General features: G+C 46.0%; 1 long non-coding RNA gene and 1 pseudogene across 1 annotated transcript; both read left to right on the forward strand.

The window, feature by feature from the left end:
• Positions 1-3,125: 3,125 nt before the first annotated feature.
• On the forward strand, positions 3,126-8,038 carry LOC132005237 (uncharacterized). Its single transcript, XR_009400770.1, has 3 exons — positions 3,126-3,551; positions 5,324-5,630; positions 7,451-8,038. It is a non-coding gene; the product is annotated as an uncharacterized LOC132005237 (long non-coding RNA).
• Positions 8,039-9,346: 1,308 nt separating this feature from the next.
• LOC132005924 (zinc finger protein 17-like) lies at positions 9,347-16,675 on the forward strand (annotated as a pseudogene).
• Positions 16,676-20,566: the final 3,891 nt, after the last annotated feature.

A 20,566-nucleotide genomic window follows, 5' to 3' on the forward strand; every position in this document is an offset into this window, starting at 1 on the left:
ACTGAGATCATGACCTGAGCCGAAGGCAGCGGCTTAACCCACTGAGCCACCCAGGCGCCCTCATTTTTCTTTCTTATCCTTGGTTTGGGATTAGTTTGGTCTCATTTTCTTTTTTTCTTTTTTTTTTTTTTTTAACATAGATGTTTAAGTTATTGACATCTGTCTTCATTTTAATAAGCTGTTTAAAGCTGTACATTTACCTCTAATCATTTTGTTTTGCTGTGGCACATTGACTTTTATATTAACATTTTTACTTTTATCAAACTCAACGTCTAAAAATTTTCTCTTGTTTCTCCATTTACACATAGAATCTTTGGTAGTATGTGGTTTAATAAAACCCTATTAAATTTTCAGGGCTGGTATCACAGAGCAGGAGGAATGCTCCTAATCATTCAGTCAGGGGCCCAGGTGTTAAAATTAAGGCTTGAAATAGAGAAAATGTATTTGTTAATTTAAATAGATTACATTCTGAGAAAGAGACTGAGCAATGGTGTCAGTTTTGTGTGTGTGTGTGTGTGTGTTTAAAGATTTTATTTATTTGAGAGGCAGAGATCACAAGTAGGCAGAGAGAGAGAGGTGGAAGCAGGCTCCCTGCTGCGCAGAGAGCCCAATGCAGGGCTCCATCCCAGGACCCTGGGATCATGACCTGAGCCGAAGGCAGAGGCTTTAACCCACTGAGCCACCCAGGTACCCCATGGTGTCAGTTTTTAATGTAGAAAGAGTAACCCACTCTATCAGGAATTGATTAGGATGACCATCGGTTAATTCATCTTGGTTATTAGGCACTTTTTCCTTCCTCAGAGCACCCTCATTGACCTTGCTTGAGGTGTTTTCTTTGTCTTGGTTTTTGTTTCATAAGATGGCACAATCCTTTTTCCAGTGTTCCTTCTATATACAGTATCTACAGGTATCTTTGTCAGTAAGTGGTTGGTTGGGAAGTGGGCCATTATCTGTTTGACCTGCAGGGACACAATTTAGAGTGGGTCCTGTCCTGTTTTTATTCTGGAGCCCTTTCAAAATGTGCTGCTATGTGCTAGAGTTCCTCTAAAGGGACTGTTTATTATTCCAATTTCTGTAAGTGCTTATTGACCAGTCACAGATCACTTAAGACACAACAGAACAACTTCCTTTTTTCCTTATCTTTCTGGCAACTCTGTAAGTATTGTGTGTTCCTCTCCCTACACAGGCCGTTGCTGCACGATGTTTTCAGGTATTAAAAATAGTCACATTTTGGGACCAAACCAAGAATGAAGCCAAGGTTGCAGTCTCTGCCTCATTCTCTAACTCCCTAAACTCGGTGACTCTTGCTCAGACTTCACTGATCTTAACTCTACCCCCACTTGTCACAGATATATTTCTCTAGAACGATTTTTGCTTTTTTCCTTGAAAAACATTTTTTTTTAAGATTTTATTTATTTATTTGACAGAGATCACAAGCAGGCAGAGAGGCAGGCAGAGAGAGAGGAGGAAGCAGGCTCCCTGCTGAGCAGAGAGCCCAATGCGGGGCTTGATCCCAGGACTCTGAGATCATGACCTGAGCCGAAGGCAGCAGCTTAACCTACTGAGCCACCCAGGCGCCCCCCTTGAAAAACTTTTTTTTAAGATTTTATTTATTTATTTGACAGAAATCACAAGTAGGCATAGAGGCATAGAGGCAGGCAGAGAGAGAGAGGAGGAAGCAGGCTCCCCGCCAAGCAGAAAAACATTTTTAATAGCATTCAATATTATCAATTTCACAAGTGTTTTTCCAGAGATAATCTCCACTCTCTGTGCATTCACCGTTGCTGCAGTTACAGATGAAACGATAATCACTAACCAGCAAAGAGATGAGACTATGGCTACTCAACTCTTTTATCTCAGGGATAGGATGTCCTCCTGTTGCACACATGGCCAAGTTGTCAGGAAGGCATACACTGTTAAGGTAGAAGATGGCATGTGAGAAGTCTTTTTTTCAGATAGGTTTCAGAGTTTTTTTTTTTTTTAATAGGCTGTAGTTGTCTCTACATGTTACTTTTTTTTTTTTTTTTAAAGATTTTATTTACTTATCAGAGAGAGAGAGAGAGAGAGAGCAAGCACAGGCAGACAGAATGGCAGGCAGAGGCAGAGGGAGAAGCAGGCTCCCCGCTGAGCAAGAAGCCCGATGTGGGACTCGATCCCAGGACGCTGGGATCATGACCTGAGCCGAAGGCAGCTGCTTAACCAACTGAGCCACCCAGGCGTCCCAGGTTTCAGAGTTTTAAAGACATGGGACATATCTCAGATATTCAGTAATTAATATTATGTGAATTGAAGTATTGTTCTCTAGGTTGGAACACACAGGAGGAATGTTTTCAGTGGGAATCAGAGGCGCATCCTCACCCTTTCTAACTGCTTCAGGGCCTTCTCAAACCCCTCTTTCAATTTCCCCACCACAGCCCTGTCTGGAGGCCCTTCCTCCCTTCCACCCCCCTCCCTTCCCCTCCCCTCCCCGTCTTCCCTCCCTCCCTATCTAGTTAGTTAGTTAGCTGGTTGGTTAAGGGCAAAGGGAGAGAATCTCAAGCAGATTCTGTATGCTGAGCATGGATCTCCAGGCAAGGCTGGATCTCATGACCCTGAGATCAAGGCCTGAGTTGAAATCAAGAGCCCCACACTTAAAGGACTGAGCCACCCAGTCACCCCTGGAAGTTTTTCTTTTCTTTCTTTTTTTTAGTTTTATTTATTTATTTGACACAGAGAGAGAGATCTCAAGTAGAGAGGCAGGGGGAGAGAGAGGGGGAAGCAGGCTTCCCGCTGAGCAGAGAGCCCGATATGGGGCTCGATTCTGGGACCCTGGGATCATGACCTGAGCCCAAGGCAGAGGCGTAACCCACTGAGCCACCCAGGCGGCCCTTTGGAAGTTTTTCCTATGAAACTATTGGAGCCTGTAAAAAGGATTCTAAAGGGTCAGTATTCCGGTCTTTGGCAAGCAACAAGATAGCTGAGAGCTACTCGAGGCGGCGAGTAACGTCACGGTGTGCTGTGTCCCTTTCTGTGTGCAGGCTTTTGGAAATACGCTGCGATTCCCGGAACCTGGAAAAAAGAGGTCTCGGGAGGTTTCTGTGACGCCTGCCTATCTCTCCTTTAAGAACCAGCGAAGCCCCGCCCCCTGCAGAACCCGGAACTCCATTTCTCAGAGCTCTCCGTACTTCACCGAGCCTTTATCCTCTGGCAGGAATTACCTACGGCCTGTGTCTGCGCAGTAGCGGCGCGGAAACTACATTACCCAGAAGGCCGTGCGGCCGCAGCGGCGGGGACAGCCCCCCTCCCAAGGTGTTCACGCGTGCGCTTCGGGCGGGGGCGGGATTTCCGACGACGCCCCTGTAGTGTCGGGTTCTACTGTTGTTCTTGGGACCTTTTCTGGTTTAATGCGACCAGAGTCGTGACTGAAGTACACGGAAAGCGCGGGGAGAGGCGTTGTCCCCGTCGCGGAGGCCGCTGCGAGGCTCTCCTGTCTCCGCCCGGTCGCCCGCCGCTCCCCGCCCCACTCTTCCCGCCGGTCGTTGGTGGAGGACGCGCCGATGAAGCCGGCTCCGGTGGGTGCTGCGACCCCTAGACCCCCAGCCGCCCGCCCCCCGCCCCGAGCGCTGCAGCGGGATGGAGGGGCGCCCACACAGCTCCCCGCAGCCGGGCCGGCGGGGTGGGAGCAGAGGGCGCCCCGGCGTACGGTCCCAGCTCCGTCGGTGCGGTGGGGCGTGGCGGGGGAGGGCCCGGCAGGTGCTCCTGAGTCGGGGCCGGGTGGTGGGGGGAGGCGGGCCTCTCGCGGGTGTGGGGAGCGGAGGGCGAGGCGGAGTGCCGCCTGCAGTGGCGGCCTGGGCAGCCGGGGCGTGGGCAGCCGGGTCCGCGGAGGGTCGGAAGGGGCGGGGATGAGAGAGGCCCCTGCGCAGAGTCACAAGTTTAACGCAGGGGAGCGCAGGATGGGGACCGGAGCGGAGATAGCGGAGCAGAGATGAGATCCTGCGTGGAGTCCACAACGGAACCCACGGGGTTTCAGGCCGCATTACACACACCTGTAAGTAGAGGTAGCGAGAGAAGGGCCATGTCCAGGCTTCTTGGCCTGAACATCTAAAGGGTGGAGGGTGGGGAGCAAGCCCAGGGAGTAGGAGGTGGGAGATCCTGAGTTTGGTTTTGGACTGGGCGATGCTGAGATACCGCGGATGGAGATACAGTACTCATACATGAGTACTTGGAGGTAACAGGCTGGAGGACAAGAGGGGCTGGGCTGTCAGGAAGTGGGGGTTGTACACTGCGGCAGAGCAGGGCCTGAAGGCAAGATCAAGGAGCGAGTCCTAAGGTGGTTATTGCTGATGGGCTCTGTGGTGTCAGGAGGGCTGAGATGGAGCGTGTAGGGGATTCAGCATCCTTAATGCTCCGTGAAGGAGCGTACCTGACATAGAAGGTGTTCTGGCCTGTGCCTAGAAAAGCATGCCTGGAGGCTGTAAGTTTGCTGGCCTGGGTGGGGGTGGGTGTATGGACTCTCAGCCCTGCAGGTCAGTTGATCCCTGTGAGACCAAGGAATAGTCATATTTGGGGAGCAAATGTGTCCCAGACAGGGGCACTGTCATCTCCTCCACCTCTGAGTGTCAGAGGAAGGAAGGAGAACTTCAGTAAAGGGGTCCTGCGAGCGCCCTTCAGGGGATTATGTAGGAGGTGGGGTTGTTCGCAGAAGGGAAGAGTAGCTGAGCTGCCTGCTCAGACTCTCCCTACAGCTGATTGTGTGTTGTGCGTGAATGTATGAAACATTTATCGGTTAAGACATCAGGTAACCAGTTGTCATCTCTATATGTACACATGAGGAGGCAACTAGAAGTTAATTCCTTCAATAAGGTAAACATGGCAATACTTAATAAAATTGCAAAATTAATTTATCTGTGGTATTTGCCAACCATAGAATGTTATATATCACATCTTCTGAAAAATTTAAAAAGCAGAAGTAGTGCAGACCCATGTTTTTAAAACCCTGTCCCTTTATTTGCACTGACAACATACAGAATTGCTAATCCCACAGATAACAGTGGCTGCCAAGTTGTGTATTAATCGTGTTTAATACTGTTATCAGCTCTGTGAGGTGGGGACCACCGTTAACCCCATTTTTCAGGAAAGGAATTGAAGCTCAGGAGACTCAGTCCCTCTGCAGTCACATAGCTGCAGGACGTGCACCGAAGGATATGGCACCGAAGTCAGAGGAGCTGAGAGCTTAGTGATCAGACGGAGATCACTGTGCTCCAGCGTGGGCAGGGGTGGTCCAGTTCAGTCTGTAGGATCCTATGATGGTTGCACCTTTCTCATGGCCTCCCTCTTCCCACAGGTTCCCATGGCGTTTGCAGAAATGCTTATGGACCCTGTACGGGTGAATGGAGGATGTGACAGACCTTCACGCACCCCAGTTGTCACCCTGATGGTTTTGCTACTCCCATAGAAAGAATGGTGGTATCCTGAGATTGTTCACCTGGACTTCTTCCTCCCTTGGGCCTAAAATCCCTGTGGTTTCACCAAAGCTCAGGGTTTTGAACTGAGCCCTGGATCCTATGGAGTGTTGCCCATTTCTGGCAGCTGATGGGGTGAGATGTGGAAGGGCGTCCTGAGCACAGGTTCCGGATTGCTCAGGTGATGGGGTGAGAGTTGGAATGCCCAGGGAACTGCAAGGCTCCTGTGTATGGTGGGAATATGGGGTGGGAAGGGGAGTGCTGGGGGTGGAGGCACACAGTTACCAGATCCACAATCACAACACTGGGTCGTGAGCCTCTGATCTGAAGGAAGTAGGAGCTAGAGAAGGTTTGGAGCAGAAGAGCCTGGTGATACCATTCAGAGCTGAAAGGGCTCTGTCTAGCCGCAGTGTGGATGAGAGGCTAAGTGAAGGTGGGAATAGTGAACTGGTGACACTGCAGGTGAGTCCTGCTGATGGCTGGACAGGGGGTGGTGGCTGGGGAGGTAGAGGACTGGTGCCTTCTGGACAGTTCTTCTGCACAAATTGCCCACGGTTAGTGATGCGGCAAGTGAGGGCGTCTGGGTTGTGAAGTGGGGGTAGTCAGGGACAGCCCCAAGGCCTTTGGGTTTCCCTGGAAGTTTGGATGTTCTGTCAGTTGAGATGGGGAAGTGAGTAGTCACAGGGCTTTTCAGAGGGAATAGGAGGTCAGGTTTTGTCACCGATGTCACAGATGTTCCAGAGACTCCTGAGTAGGGGTACCTAGTTGGCGAGGGACACACAGGTCTGGAGTTTTGGGGAGGCATTCACATTGCAGACAGCCACAGCACAGTGGCCGGAATGTGGACTGAAGTGTCGCTGTGCCTCAGTTTTCAGAGAGGGGATCATGAGGTTGTGCAGGTGAGAAGGGGCAGAAGGAGGCCAAGAACTGAATCCTTTTTGGGAGCCTGGGTGGTGGTAGTGGACGTCACAAAGGCAGGCGAGAAACCAGAGTGGGGGACGGGGGTTGCAGGGAGGTGTGCCTCTGAGGGGTGCAGGTGGAGTCTGAAAGGCTCCCGGGGTCAAGGGTAGGAGGTAGGTGTTGAAGCATCTGCACGAAGGCGGTCAGATGTCGGTGAGCTCAGGACAGGGCTCATTATCTCTTCTTGGACTCATCAGCGTTGTGGTGACTCTTGGTCAAACCCGATTGTTTCGTTCAGGCTGGTAGAGGAGTTGAGGTTAAAATGGAACGGCCAGCAGCGTTGCTAGGCCTGCGGTGGGGAGGTCAGTATGCTGGGCTCTGGATGTGGGTCAGGTGAACACAGGCTGTTCGTGACTGCCTGCAGGACAGCGTGTGCAGCGGCAATGTAGCTGAGGACCAAGAGTCTGTGCAGTACTGACGTTAGGTTTGGGAGGGCGAGTGTGCCACAGGTGGCAGGGCCAGGTGGGGAGAACCACAAAGGGACCCTAGTGGTCTCTGGTTCTAAGGAACTTGGGTTTCTGGGGCAGGATGGGGCCACATTGGCTGTTGATTCCATTTGCAAACGACTTCCCAGACCCCACCCACACAGCGGCGTGCTGGGCAGCTGTGGCGTTGCCTGCAGAGCAGGCTGGAGGGCCTCAGCACTGAGTGGCCGAAGTGGAGGGGCCAGATCCGTAGCTGCAAGAGCGACACGTGGGCGAACAAGCACAGGAGTGTCTGACCCCAGGTCCTGGGCTGTGGTGCATATGGAGGAGAGATAAGTCCAGCTTTTGTTGTCTGGCAGGCAAGACCTGGGGGACCTGAGCCACATTTACTGATAGAGCAGAGTGCCTCCCCTTCCTGCAGCCCCAGAGCCTAGGTGAGGCTTTCTGTACCCTCCGCCACTTGTTCTCCCGCATTCTGGGTGTGGCGATCAGTGGCAGTGACAGAGAGAGGCCCGGTGCCACCAGACCTTGCATCTCTTCACATCGGGAAGTTGGGGTGGGGGGTGGTGCTGAAGATCCTGGGGGAGAAGCTGCACCTTGGTTGAACCGTCCCCATTTTGGCAGGGCCTTGTGGTTTTTACGAACGTGGCCATACACTTCTCCCGGGAGGAGTGGGGGCTCCTTGACGAGGCTCAGAGAAGCCTGTACCACAGTGTGATGCTGGAGACCTTGGCACTTTTGTCATCGTTAGGTAAGGCCCTTGCACCCACTGCAGTGTCCTGAGCTGGACGCTGGTTTTCTGTTTCCCAGGGGTAACTCTATCGTTCCCACCCACATCACAGTCACTGCTTCCCTCCTGGATTCCCAGCACACATTTATGGGAGCCAGGTCTGGGCCCAGTGCACTTCTGCTCCGAGTTTGTCTGAGAAATCCCAGTGGTCTTGCTCATCATCGATCTGGTGTTTGGCTTCATGCCGTCCTCCTCCTCACTGACATTCCTTGGGGCACACCTGTGCTGGCAGTTTCAGCCACTAGTGTGGTCTCTATTTGTACAGACCACTGGTTCTGCAAGACCCTCCTTTGAATTTGTTTTGCTTTTAGAATGTGGATGTTGTTTGAAGGATCACTGTGGGGGCATGCTTTCCACTCCCTTTTCCTGTGTTTCACCTGGGTTGGCCCATTCCAGGCCCCACAGAAGTGCTCATCTTGAAGAAGTCGGGGGGGTGGGGCTGGGTGCCTGACAGCGTGGCCATTACTCCATCAGTGGCAATAGGACATGGCCCTGGGGCTTGGGGGCTGGGGGCTGGGAATGGGTGTGGTATCGGGGCTGGGTTCCCCACTGTATGCTTCCAGGGACAGTGGTCATACCTCATTTCTACCTCCTCTTTCCCATGATCATTTACAACCCTGCATTTCCCTGTTCCCCTGCTTTTGTGGCTTCCGTCTGTCATCCTTTCCCTTTGGTCCCTTTACAGTACACTTGACATATGGCCTATCCTGAGGTATTGTGATGGCCGCACATATCTTTAAATACTCTATGAACACCGGCCACTGTGTTGCAGTCACCCATTTCTGCATTTCTGCGTAGGACCCAGTCTTGTGTCAGTGCTCAGCGGTCCCCAGCAGCTCCGGCCTTGTTGAAAGTCACCTGCAGAGGAGGAGGTTGGGGAGCCTTCCTCTCCTCCCCACACTTTCTCTCCCTCATGTCCTTCCCAGAGTGAGGGCTCTCCCATCACAGGGGCTTGCCAGGCTGAGCTCCGCACCACAGGGCTTCCTCTTCCTGTCTTGAATCCTCCTAGCCTGTCAGTCCTGTGGCCTCAGTGGGGCCACCTCCTGCCACTGAAGTCAGCTGGCACTTTCCCAGCATTTCTCTGCTTACAGGTTGCTGGCACGGAGCCCAGGACGAGGCGGCCCCTTTGGAGCAAGGTGATTCTGTAGGAGGGTCACAGGTCAGGACTCCAACCCAGAAGTCCCAGCCTTGGGAGCGGTGTAGCATGCTCTGGAAGGACTTTTTGCGCTGGGCTGAGCGTGATGGAACACGCCCTGAGCGAGGCCCGCAAACTTGTGGGGGAAAGCATTTGCAGCACCAAAAGCAACAAATTAGAGAGAAACTTTCCAGAAGCGGTGAGGGGAGGCGTCCGTTTGTGAAGAACTGCAGAGGTCACGTGACAGAGACAGGCTTTATACGCAGGGATAGTGGGAACGCCATCCCAGCCAGCTCAGGCCTTCTCCAGCCACAGGTTCCTCATGTTATACGAAAGCCATACTGGGACACAGGAGGTGGAGAGGCCTTTCTGAATGAGCAGAATTATTGTAAGTGCACCCCGTGTGGGAAAACCTTTAGCCATAAACATATATTTGTGGACCGTGAGAAAAGCCCCAGAAGAGGAAAGCTTTATGAGTACCGGGAGTTTGGGAGGGCCTTCCTCCGAAAGTCCCACCCCTGTCAGCACCTGAAAGGCTATGACGAAGATCGGCTTTATGAGAACCCGGAATGTGGAAGATTCTTCACACAGATAACCTGGCCTCGGTGACCATCAGAGTATTCACAGCAATCCGAGGCCTTTTGAGTGCAACCAATGTGGGAAGGGTTTCCTTAGACTTTCCCAACTTGTTGGTCACCAGAAAATCCACACGGGAGAAAGACCTTATGGTTGTAGTGAATGTGGAAAATTTTTTAGGAATCGCTCCACGCTCGTTAGACACCAGAGAGTTCACACTGGTGAAAGGCCACATGAGTGCAGTGAATGTGGGAAAGCTTTCACCCGCAAGCATAAACTTGCTGAGCACCAGAAAATCCACAGCGGCAAAAAGCCTTATGAGTGCAGTGAATGCGGGAAAGCCTTCAGCCGCAAAGACAAAGTCGTTGAACACCAGAAAATCCACACTGGAGAGAGGGCTTTTGAGTGGAGAGAATGTGGGAAATTCTTTATGGACAGCTCCTCATTATTCATCAGAGAGTTCACACTGGAGAAAGGCCTTATGAGTGCCACCAATGTGGGAAATTCTTTAGGTACTGCTTCACACTCATTCGACACTAGAGAATGCACACTGGAGAAAGGCCTGATGAGTGCAGCAACGGAGGAAGGCCTTCAGTTGCAGCTCCACTCTCACTGGATGTCAGGCAGATCACAATGGAGAAAGGCCTTCTTACTGTAGCAGGTGTGGGAAGTTTCTGTGCTACGACTCCAGTCTCACTGCACAACGGAGAGTTCACACGGATTTGAGAGTCCTTACAAGAACTGCGAATGTGGGGACATCTTCACTCACAGCTCTGGCCTCGTTAAACACTGTCAAGTTTGCAGCAGCGGAAAAATGCCTTAAGAGTGCGGTGGATGTGGGAGAGTCTAGCGATTTATGTCATTTTACACTAATTTGCATTTCTTTAATTTTTCTATATACTTGGAATCCTACAGACTACTTTTGCACAGCTGCTTTTCATTCAATTTTTGTATAAATGGACTCCTAAAGTGTATCCTCGTACAGCTAATTTGAGATTTATCCCTGTTGTGTCCATTCCTTTTTATCACTGAGTGGTCTTCCATTGGCTGTGTTATGACACAGTGTGTTTATCTTGCTGACCTACTACCAGAATGGATGTTATACATAAATACCTGAGAAGGGGGTGTCGCTCACAGCTGAATGTTTAACTTTTAAGAATTGGCCAAATTGGTTTCCAGTGTGAATGTGCCATTTTATACTCCCACCAGCTCTTTATCAGTGTTCCATTTGGAACACCTCTTTGTCAACAATAGGTATAGCCTGTCTTTTTTAAGTTAAAATAAGTGTATCATAGTCTTACTTAACCTACAATTCTATAATAATTTGTGGTACTATTTTTTTAAGATTTTATTTATTTATTTGACAGAGGTCACAAGCAGGCAGAGGCAGGCAGAGAGAGAGGGGGAAGCAGGCTCCCTGCTGAGCAGAGAGCCCGATGTGGGGCTCGATCCCAGGACCCTGAGATCATGACCTGAGCCAAAGGCAGAGGCTTAACCCACTGAGCCACCCAGGTGCCCCATGTGATACTATTTTTTATGTGCTTTATTGCTCTTTTGGCAAAGTGTCCAAATTTATTGACTTCTTTATTATCTAATTATTTCAGTAGACAGTTAATTTCAGACAATTTTAGATTTAAAGCAGAATTACTAAGATAGTACAGGAAGTTCTCATTTACCCCATACCCAGTTTTCCCGACCGTTAACATGTTATATCGATACATTTTATGCAATTGATAAATGAATATTCATACATTATTAGTAACAGGAGTCATGCTTGATTGAGATTTACTTAGTTTTTACCAAAATCCATTTTCTGTTCCGGGGTTCCTTCTAGGATATCACATTGCATTTAGCCCCCATGTCTTCTTAGGTTCCTCATGGTTGTGACAGTTTCCTTGTTTTTAGTAACCTTGACAGTTTGGGGTTTTTTAAAGATTTATTTTACGGTGCCTGGGTGGCTCAGTTGGTTAAGCATCTGCCTTTAGCTCAGGTCATGATTCCAGAGTCCTCAGATCAAGTCCGGTATCAGGCTCCCTGCTCATTGGGAAACCTGCTTCTCACTCTACCCCTCCCCTCTGCTCATGATCTCTCTCCTGTTCTCTTTCTGTCTCAAATAAATAAGCAAAGTTAAATTAAAGAAAAAAAGAAGGGACGCCTGAGTGGCTCAGTTGGTTAAGTGACTGCCTTTAGCTCAGGTCATGATCCTAGAGTCCCGGGATTGAGTCCTGCATTGGGCTCCAGGGGAGTCTGCTTCTCCCTCTGACCCTCTCCCCTCATGCTTTCTCTCTCTCTCAAGTAAATAAATAAAATCTTAAAAAAAAAAAAAAGATATATTTTAGAGAGAGAGTGGGGGGAGGGGCAGCTAGAGAGATAGAGAGAGCGTCCCAAACAGACTCCACACTTGAGTGTGAAGCCCAGTGGGGGCTCAGTCCTACAACCCTGAGATGACCACCTGAGCAGAAATCAGGAATCACACGCTCAGCCTATTGCGCCACCCAGGTGACAGTTTTTTATTAATGTGATAAAATATATATAACATAAAATTTATCCTTTTAGCCATTTTTCAGTGTACAATTTAAATGATCTTAAGTACATTCACAATATTGTGTTACCATCTCCACTATTGCTAGAACTTTTCATCATTCCAAGGAGGAACTCTGCCCATTAAACAATCCCCATTCCTCACCTCATCTCCAGCCTTTGTAATCTGTATTATACTTTCCACTTCCTTGATTTTCTTACTCTAGGTGCATCATGTCAGTGAAATCCTACAATATTTGTCCTTTTGTGTCTGGCTCATTTAAGCACATTTGCAAGGTTCATTAATGTAATAATATACATGAGACTTCCTTTCTAAGACTGAACAATATTTCATTGCATATATTTGCAACTTTTGATTTTCCACTCATCTGTTGATAGACATGAATCGTTCCCCTCTTTTGGCCTCTTTTGGCGTTTGCCAGAAATCCTCTGGCAGAAATGCTCTGAGCATTGATGTGCAAATATCTCAGTCCCTACATTCACTTTCAGGGAGGGTGGGTATGTAAAGAGTTGGCATTGTTCTGGGAAATAAGGATCATATGGTGATTCAAAATTTTCAGGATCCATTGAAGTGTTAGCACCAAAATTTTAAGCTTAAATATTTTCTTATGTCCAGTGTCCTTATATTATTCTTGTTTTTCGTTTGCTCTGCTTCCCAAACTTTAGCTTCTATCAGAATCCCATGAACACAGACTGCTGGGTTCCACCCCCAAAGGTTCTCATTGAGTCAGAAGTAGGAGAATTCACATTTCTTTTCTTTTTTCTTTTTTTAGATTTGATTTATTTGCCAAAGAGAGGGAGCACAAGCATGGGGAGCAGCAGGCAGAGGGAGCAGCAGGCTCCCCCCACCAAGCAAGGACTCCATCATGACCTGAGCTAAAGCAGACACTTAAATGACTGAGCCACCCAGGCGTCCCTGAGAATTCCCTTTTCTTTTTTTTTAATATTTTATTTATTTATTTGACAGAGAGAGAGATCACAAGTAGGCAGAGAGGCAGGCACGGGGCGGGGGGGTGCAGGCTACCCGCCAGGCAGAGAGCCTGATGTAGGGCTCGATCCCAGGACCCTGAGATTGTGACCTGAGTCAAAGGCAGAGGCTTAACCCACCAAGCTGATGAAGTCCCAGAACCTAAGTCAGGTTCAGTGGGGTGAGGAGGTTCAGAGCCGACGACTAAAGAAAGAATTCTTAAGACATCGTTGGTGCAAAAGGTGATTTATTAGAGCACGGGGACAGGGCCCGGGGACAGGGCCTGTGGGCAGGCGGAGATGCGGCTGCCCCGGGTTGTTAGGAGTGGTTGGTTATATACACAGGAGTTGGGTAGGTGAGGACAAAGGGGTGTTCAGAAGGGCTATTGGGGCAAAGAATACTATCAGGATATTGAAGGCTTAGTTGCTATCAAGTAAAGACAATTGGAAGTCTGGTGGAATGTTACATTCCTGCTATCAAGCATCCTTGTTAATGAGATTTAGGTTTAGAAAAAATTTAACTTTATTTACTTTTCCTTCTACCTCCGCCTCCTTCAGTTTTTTATGGAGGGGAGGGTGAAATTAGGGCTTGAGGAACTGAGTTCTGTGTCTTTGGAAATTGGGCTATTGATAAGGTAACTTCTTTGTTATAATCTCAAGGAAATTTGCAAACCAAGGGAGACTTCTGTCGTGCAGGATTGTGATCTCAGCAAGTTAACTATTTATCATTTTATGGCAGTCAGGGGTGCCTGAGCAATGCTACACATATGGAGGGGAGCGGGAGAAGAGGGGGTGCAAGGCGCCAGCTTTTGCTTTGTCCTCAGCCAGCCTCCTGTTTCCTCATCAAAGCTACCCAGGTGCCCCAAGAATCCACATTTCTAACAAGTTCCCAGTTGGTGGTGGTACTGTGCACCGTGTGAGGACTGCTGTCTCACTCTATTTTGAAAATATTGCACATATTCTATATATTTTTCCTATTTCCATATATACTTTTCCATAGTCTTTTCATGGCATTGTTTGATTCCTTCAGGATTTACAACTAGGAAAGAAGTTGGTATCTTTCTTAAATATAAATCTTCACAAAATAGCAAAGCAAAATTGCAACTGCCCCTCAGAACAATGTGTTACTTAAACTATAACCCCTGGAGGTACGAGGATACACTTTAGGAGTCAATTTATAACTAGTTACCAAGCACATTTAGATACGCCCTTAAGAAAAACATACTGGCAACACGTCTTTGACCATGAAGCTGGGCAGCTGGGGATGCCTGGCCCGCCCAGGGCAGAACGCAGCCTGTTTCAGGGAAACCTAGAGAGCACGGGTCAGCTCAGGGTGGAACGAAATACCGAAATACCGAAATACCGCCTGCTTCCCTTTTCCGCCCCGTCGCTCCTTTGTCTTCCCAGAAGCGCTATTGTTATTAGATGAGTCCTTTGAATGTGCTTGGTTAACTATAAACTTGATCCTTCTCACTTTTCCACAAGACATGTGACTAATGTGTGACCTTCGGTTCTTCTGTTGGCTATTGTTTCTATAAAAGTGAGACTGTGGAGTAGCTCGGGACAGCAGTCTTTTCGACTGTTGTCCCCTGCTCCCAATCTCTTGCAGATGACTTATTTGTGCGTAATTCTTCTCCCGTTCGCTGACTGGAAGCGGCGCAAAATCACCATGAAGCAGTTGCAATGACTCCCTTGGGTTATTTTCCAGTCCAGTTCTTGTCTAGATATTTCCTAGCATGTAATCTTGTATAAGAATATATTTTATAGTAAGGCTAAACTACATTTTTAGGGATTCATGTTAAAGTTCAAAAGTAGAGAAATTAATTTACTTATGGACTTGCCCCCCTCCCAGGCAGTCAGATCCTTCTCAGTGGTGTGGTGAGATGTCACTGACTTTGCTGCTTTTTTGACACTTATCTTCATGTGTAATTTCCTCTGATCTCACCTATTAATGGGTTCTACTGCAGCAAGTAACTTACCTTCTGGACATAAAATAATACAGCAAAATTTGGCTGCTGTGAATAATTACACAAAACTATAAATTGTCTCATGGGATTTGAGGGATTTCATTGGGACTCTCCATTTGGCTATAATGTTGTAATAAAAAACACCAACAAAAAAGTTTTAGTACTCCCAAAATGAGCAAGACTGCATTATGTGTTAGAGCTGTATGAATGTATAAACAACAAAAGTACTTTTAAGTGTAGGCAATAACTGAGCAAAGAATAAGAAAGTGAAATTTAAAGTAAGTGATTGCCAATAAAACTTTATGAACCATTTGCCTTTAAACAAATGTCCACCAAGGCATTGTTTTAGAATTTTCTCTTTTTACTCGAATACTTTTTTATAGTGTTTTCAAGGTATACTTTTGCATCGTAAAATTTCTTTTTTTTTTAAAGATTTTATTTATTTATTTGACAGACAGAGATCACAAGTAGGCAGAGAGGCAGGCAGAGAGAGAGGAGGAAGCAGGCTCCCTGCTGAGCAGAGAGCCCGATGTGGGGCTCAATCCCAGGATGTTGGGATCATGACCTGAGCCGAAGGCAGAGGCTTTAACCCACTGAGCCACCCAGGCGCCCCGCATCGTAAAATTTCTTAGAAACGTTTTAAATAATCATTTTTATAGTGATAAAAATAATATAAAATGTATTATTTTAATCACTTTTAAGTATTTGGTTCTGTTGCATATTAGAATTATCCAGAAAAACAGCACTAAACTGGTGTATGTCTGTACATATACATCTGTATAGAGAGAGATTTATTTTAAAAAGATTGGGTGACACTATTATGTCGGCTAAGCAAGTCCAGAATCTTCAGGGTAACCTGGCAGACTGGAGACTCAGGGAAGAATTTCAGTGCAAACCCAAAGCAGTCATAGACAAAATTCCTTCTAAACTTATGCAAGTTACTGCTTGTCTATTAATGCCTTTCAGTGGATGAAGCCTACCCTCATTACAGGAGGGTAATCTGCTGATTGAAATGTTAATTCAAAAAGCACTTGAAAGAAACATCCAGAATAATATCTGACCAAATAATGTGGTTGCCATGGTCTAGCCTAGTAGACCCACAAAATCAACCATCACATGTGGTATTAAGTACGTCGCAGTCCGTCTTCAGAGCTTTTTTAGTTTCCCCAACTGAAATGTTTTTGTATCATTAAACACAATCTTCCCAGCCTCACTCCCCCCAGGCCCACGAAAACCACCATTCTACTTTGTATCTCTATTGTCTATGAATTTGACTACTCTAAGAACCTCATATAGGAGAAATCGTACGTTTGTCCTTCTGTCACTTATTTCATTTAGCATAATAGCTTCATTTTGGACATTTTGACTACAAATATATAGTATAGAAAAATCTTGAATTAACGCTTATCACTTCTTCATTTTTTATGAGCTATTTTTCTAGACTTGTATCACCCGGGTTTGATCAAAATTTATAGCTCGGTCCCATTGTTGTTCTAAAGTGGTCTGTTTTTTTCTTGTCAGTTTGCAAGATTTTCTTTATTCTGTGATAAAGTGCTTTATTTTAATGTGACTAGTTAATGGATTATTCTAAGTATTAGTCTCACTAAATTTTCCTCATTCATAGGTTCTATGCTCATGTCCCTTATTAAAAAAAAAAGTTTTAGATTTTTTTAAAGCATCCTCTGAAATGAATTTACAGCATTTTAATTCATAGCTAGTTGTATCCATTATGTTATTCATCCCAATCCCATGTACTCTTTCACATGTTTTGTATTTTATAGTTATTTTGAGTTGAAATCCTCATTACTTATATGACTCTAATGTTGTTCTTTCTAGTTTTTAATAAAACATATGCATGCTTTATTTTACTCAAACTATTTTTAAAGATTTTTTTTTTATTTATTTGATAGAGAGATTACAAGTAGGCAGAGAGGCAGGCAGAGGGAGAGAGGGAAGCAGGCTCCCCACTGAGCCAGGAGCCTGATGGTGGGGCTCCATCCCAGGACCCTGAGATCATGACTTGAGCCGAAGGCAGAGGCCTTAACCCACTGAGCCACCCAGGTGCCCCTACTCACACTATTTTAAATTTTTACAATAAACTTATAATGCTTTTACTCTTCAGGTACCTAAAATACATCCTATGAGGTCATGGTCCACTAGGGGGTATCTGTCCAGCCATATGCTGAGGATGGGATTGACTGTTGCCGTGCACTGAAAGTAAAACACTCAGACTCAATACTGAGCAGATGTGCAGGACTGCCTCCAGAGGAGAACAGCAGCTGCACAGGCATAAACATGGTTTTTATTAAAAATCTTATCAGACAGGGGCGCCTGGGTGGCTCAGTGGGTTAAAGCCTCTGTCTTCGGCTCAGGTCATGATCCTGGAGTCCCAGGATTGAGTCCTGTGTCAGGTTCCCTGCCTCCTCCCCTCCCCTCCCACCCATGCTTGCGCTCTCTCTCTCAAATAATAAAATCTTTTTTTTTTAAGTTTACTTTTTAAAAATAAACATTAACTACTAACTCACCTATAGGATATGTGCAGTTATTCAGAAAGTACGTATAGAAAAAAGATTGGCTATAATTACCCCTACCCTCTAGAGCCTCGTAAGGGTCATGAGAGCTTTGTTTCAAATAACATTGCGTATGGTAAGTTGAGGCAAAACTGATGCCGAGGTTTCAGCAAATGCCTTGGACTCATGCCCAGAGGTTCAAAGGATATTTTCTAAAATTAACTCCACAGGGGCGCCTGGGTGGCTCAGTGGGTTAAGCCGCTGCCTTCGGCTCAGGTCATGATCTCAGAGTCCTGGGATCAAGTCCCGCATCGGGCTCTCTGCTCAGCAGGGAGCCTGCTTCCTCCTCTCTCTCTGCCTGCCTCTCTGCCTACTTGTGATCTCTGTCTGTCAAATAAATAAATAAAATCTTTTAAAAAAATTTTTAAAAAAATAAAATAAAATAAAATTAACTCCACAGTTGAGTTCAGGCCTTAGTTTTTGCCCCTTGTGTATGGTTGAACCTGGCAAGAATAAAGCCCTCCCACACCAGTCCTGCTGATAACACTCACTTCCATCTTCCACTTCCAGACAAAACTTCTTCTTTTTTTTATTTTCAGTTTTTGAAAATCTTAATTCCAGTGTCGTTAACATACAGTGTTGTACTAGTTTTGGGTGTACAATATAGCATTTCAACAGTGCAGGCAGAACTTTCTCTGAATTTTAAATATTTGGAAACTGGTGAACATAAATGCAAAAGTCCTCGAAGAAATGCTAGCAAACCACATTCAGCGGCACCTTAAAAGTTTTACACTATGATGAAATCGGCTTTTTCCCTGGGCTGCAAGAATGACTCAGCTTATGCAAAAGAATAAATGTAATACTCCACATTAACAGGATAAAAATCATGTGATCATCTCAAATAAATGCAGAAAGAGCATTTGACAAATTTCCACATCCTTTTATGATAAAAAGTTGGTAACAAGTAGAGGGGTATACGTTAGCATAATAAGAGACATATCAAAAAGCACATAGCTAACATCATACTCAACGTTGAAAAGCCAAAATCTTTTCCTCTAAGATTATGAATAAGGGTGCCCATTCTCTCCACTTTCATTCAACATAGTACTGGAAGTCCTAGCCAGAGCAACTGGGTGAGAAAAAGAACTGAAAGGCCTCCAAAATGGAAAGGGAGAAGTAATGTCTGTCTGCAGATCTTACATGTTGAAAACGTGAAAGGTTGTACCAAAAGAAACTGTAAAAATTAGTAAATCGATTCAGTGAAATTTCAGAATATAAAATCAATACACAAAAATCAGTTTTGCATTTCTACACACTAGCTTTCTGGAAAAGACATTAATAAAACAATCTGCTTGATAACAGTGACAAAAAGATTAGTTCAGAATACATGTAAGGAAAGAAGTGAAAGATCTGAACACTTAAAGCTATAGAACATTGATGAAAAAAATCAAAGATACAAATAAATGTGAAGATATTCCATTTTTCATTGATTAGAATAATTAATAATGTTAAAATGTCTGTTCTACCCAAAATAATCTACAGATATTTGAATGCAATCCTTGTCAAAATTCCAATGACACTTTTCACAGAAATAGAAAAAAATCTAAAATTTATATGGAACCACAAAAGACACTGAATAGCTCAATCTTGAACAAGGGAAACAAAGCTGGAGGTATCAAACTTTCTGTCTTCAAGCTACACTACAAAGTTGTACTAATGAAACTAGTACAGTACTGGCGTCAAAACAGACACAAAGACCAATGGGAAAAAAGAGAGAGCTTGGAAATAAACCCACACATATAAAGGCAGCTAATTTTTGACAAAGGAATCAGGAATATACAATGGGGGAAAGGATAGTCTTTTTAATACATAGTGTTGGAAAAACTGGATATCCACATGCAAAAGAATTAAATTGGACCCATATTTTACACCATAGACAAAATCAACTAAAGATGAATTAAAGGGGGCACCTGGGTGGCTCAGTTGGTTCAGCGATGGCCTTCAGTTCAGGACATGATTCTGGAGTCCTGGGATCAAGTCCCACATCGGGCTCCCTGCTTGGTGGGGAGTCTGCTTCTCCCTCTGATCTCTTGCCTCTCATACTTTCTTTCTCTCTCATTCATTCTCTCCCCCGAAAAAGATGAATTAAAGACTTAGACATTAGACCTGAAACAGTAAAGCTAGAAGAAAACATAAAGGGAAAGTTCCCTGACATTGGTATTGAAAAGAATTTTTAATTAACACCAAAGCACAGGAAATGGGTGGGACTACATCAAACTAAAAAGTTTCTGCACAGCAAAGGAAACAACAAAATGAGAAGGCAAGGAGTTTATGCTGTTTTCATGTGTACTGAATAGCAAATGCCAAAATGCATGTGTCAGTTTGTGGTGAGTGTTCTGAAGAGTTGGCTTTACCCTTCCAAAGGTATTTGGGTGGTATGCAATTGTTCACTCAATATTGAAAATGATGAGTAGGGGCCCCTGGGTGGCTCAGTGGGTTAAGCCTCTGCCTTCGGCTCAGGTCATGATCACAGGGTGGGATCGAGTCCTGCATCGGGCTCTCTGCTCCGCAGGGAGCCTGCTTCCCCCCCCTCTCTGCCTGCTTCTCTGCCTACTTGTGATCTCTGTCTGTCAATAAATAAATAAAATCTTTAAAAAAAAAAAAAAGCAAATGATGAGTAGTCAAGTTCACACTTCTCTCAGGAGCTTTCCCAAGTGTAGTCTAAAACCAGTTCCTGGGGGCACCTGGGTGGCTCAGTGGGTTAAAGCCTCTGCCTTTGGCTCAGGTCATTATCCCAGGGTCCTGGGATCGAGCCCCATTGAGCTCTCTACATAGCAGCCAGCCTGCTTCCTCCTCTCTCTTTCTATGCCTGCCTCTCTACCTACTTTGTCAAATAAATAAATAAAAACCCTTTTAAAAAATAAAAAATAGGGCGCCTGGGTGGCTCAGTGGGTTAAGCCGCTGCCTTCGGCTCAGGTCATGATCTCAGGGTCCTGGGATCGAGTCCCGCATCGGGCTCTCTGCTCAGCATGGAGCCTGCTTCCTCCTCTCTCTCTCTGCCTGCCTCTCTGCCTACTTGTAATCTCTCTCTGTCAAATAAATAAATAAATCTTTAAAAAAAAAAAATAAATAAAAAATAAAAAATAAAAAATAAAACCAACTCCTGTATGCAGAGGGTAGGGAGAGACCAAAGAAAGAGGCCAGTCCAGATTGGTAGGTGGCTGTTTTAATAAGCAAAGGGAATGTAGTATGAGG

This window comes from Mustela nigripes, chromosome 17 (genome assembly GCF_022355385.1).
Source record: "Mustela nigripes isolate SB6536 chromosome 17, MUSNIG.SB6536, whole genome shotgun sequence".
Classification (NCBI taxonomy): domain Eukaryota; kingdom Metazoa; phylum Chordata; class Mammalia; order Carnivora; family Mustelidae; genus Mustela; species Mustela nigripes.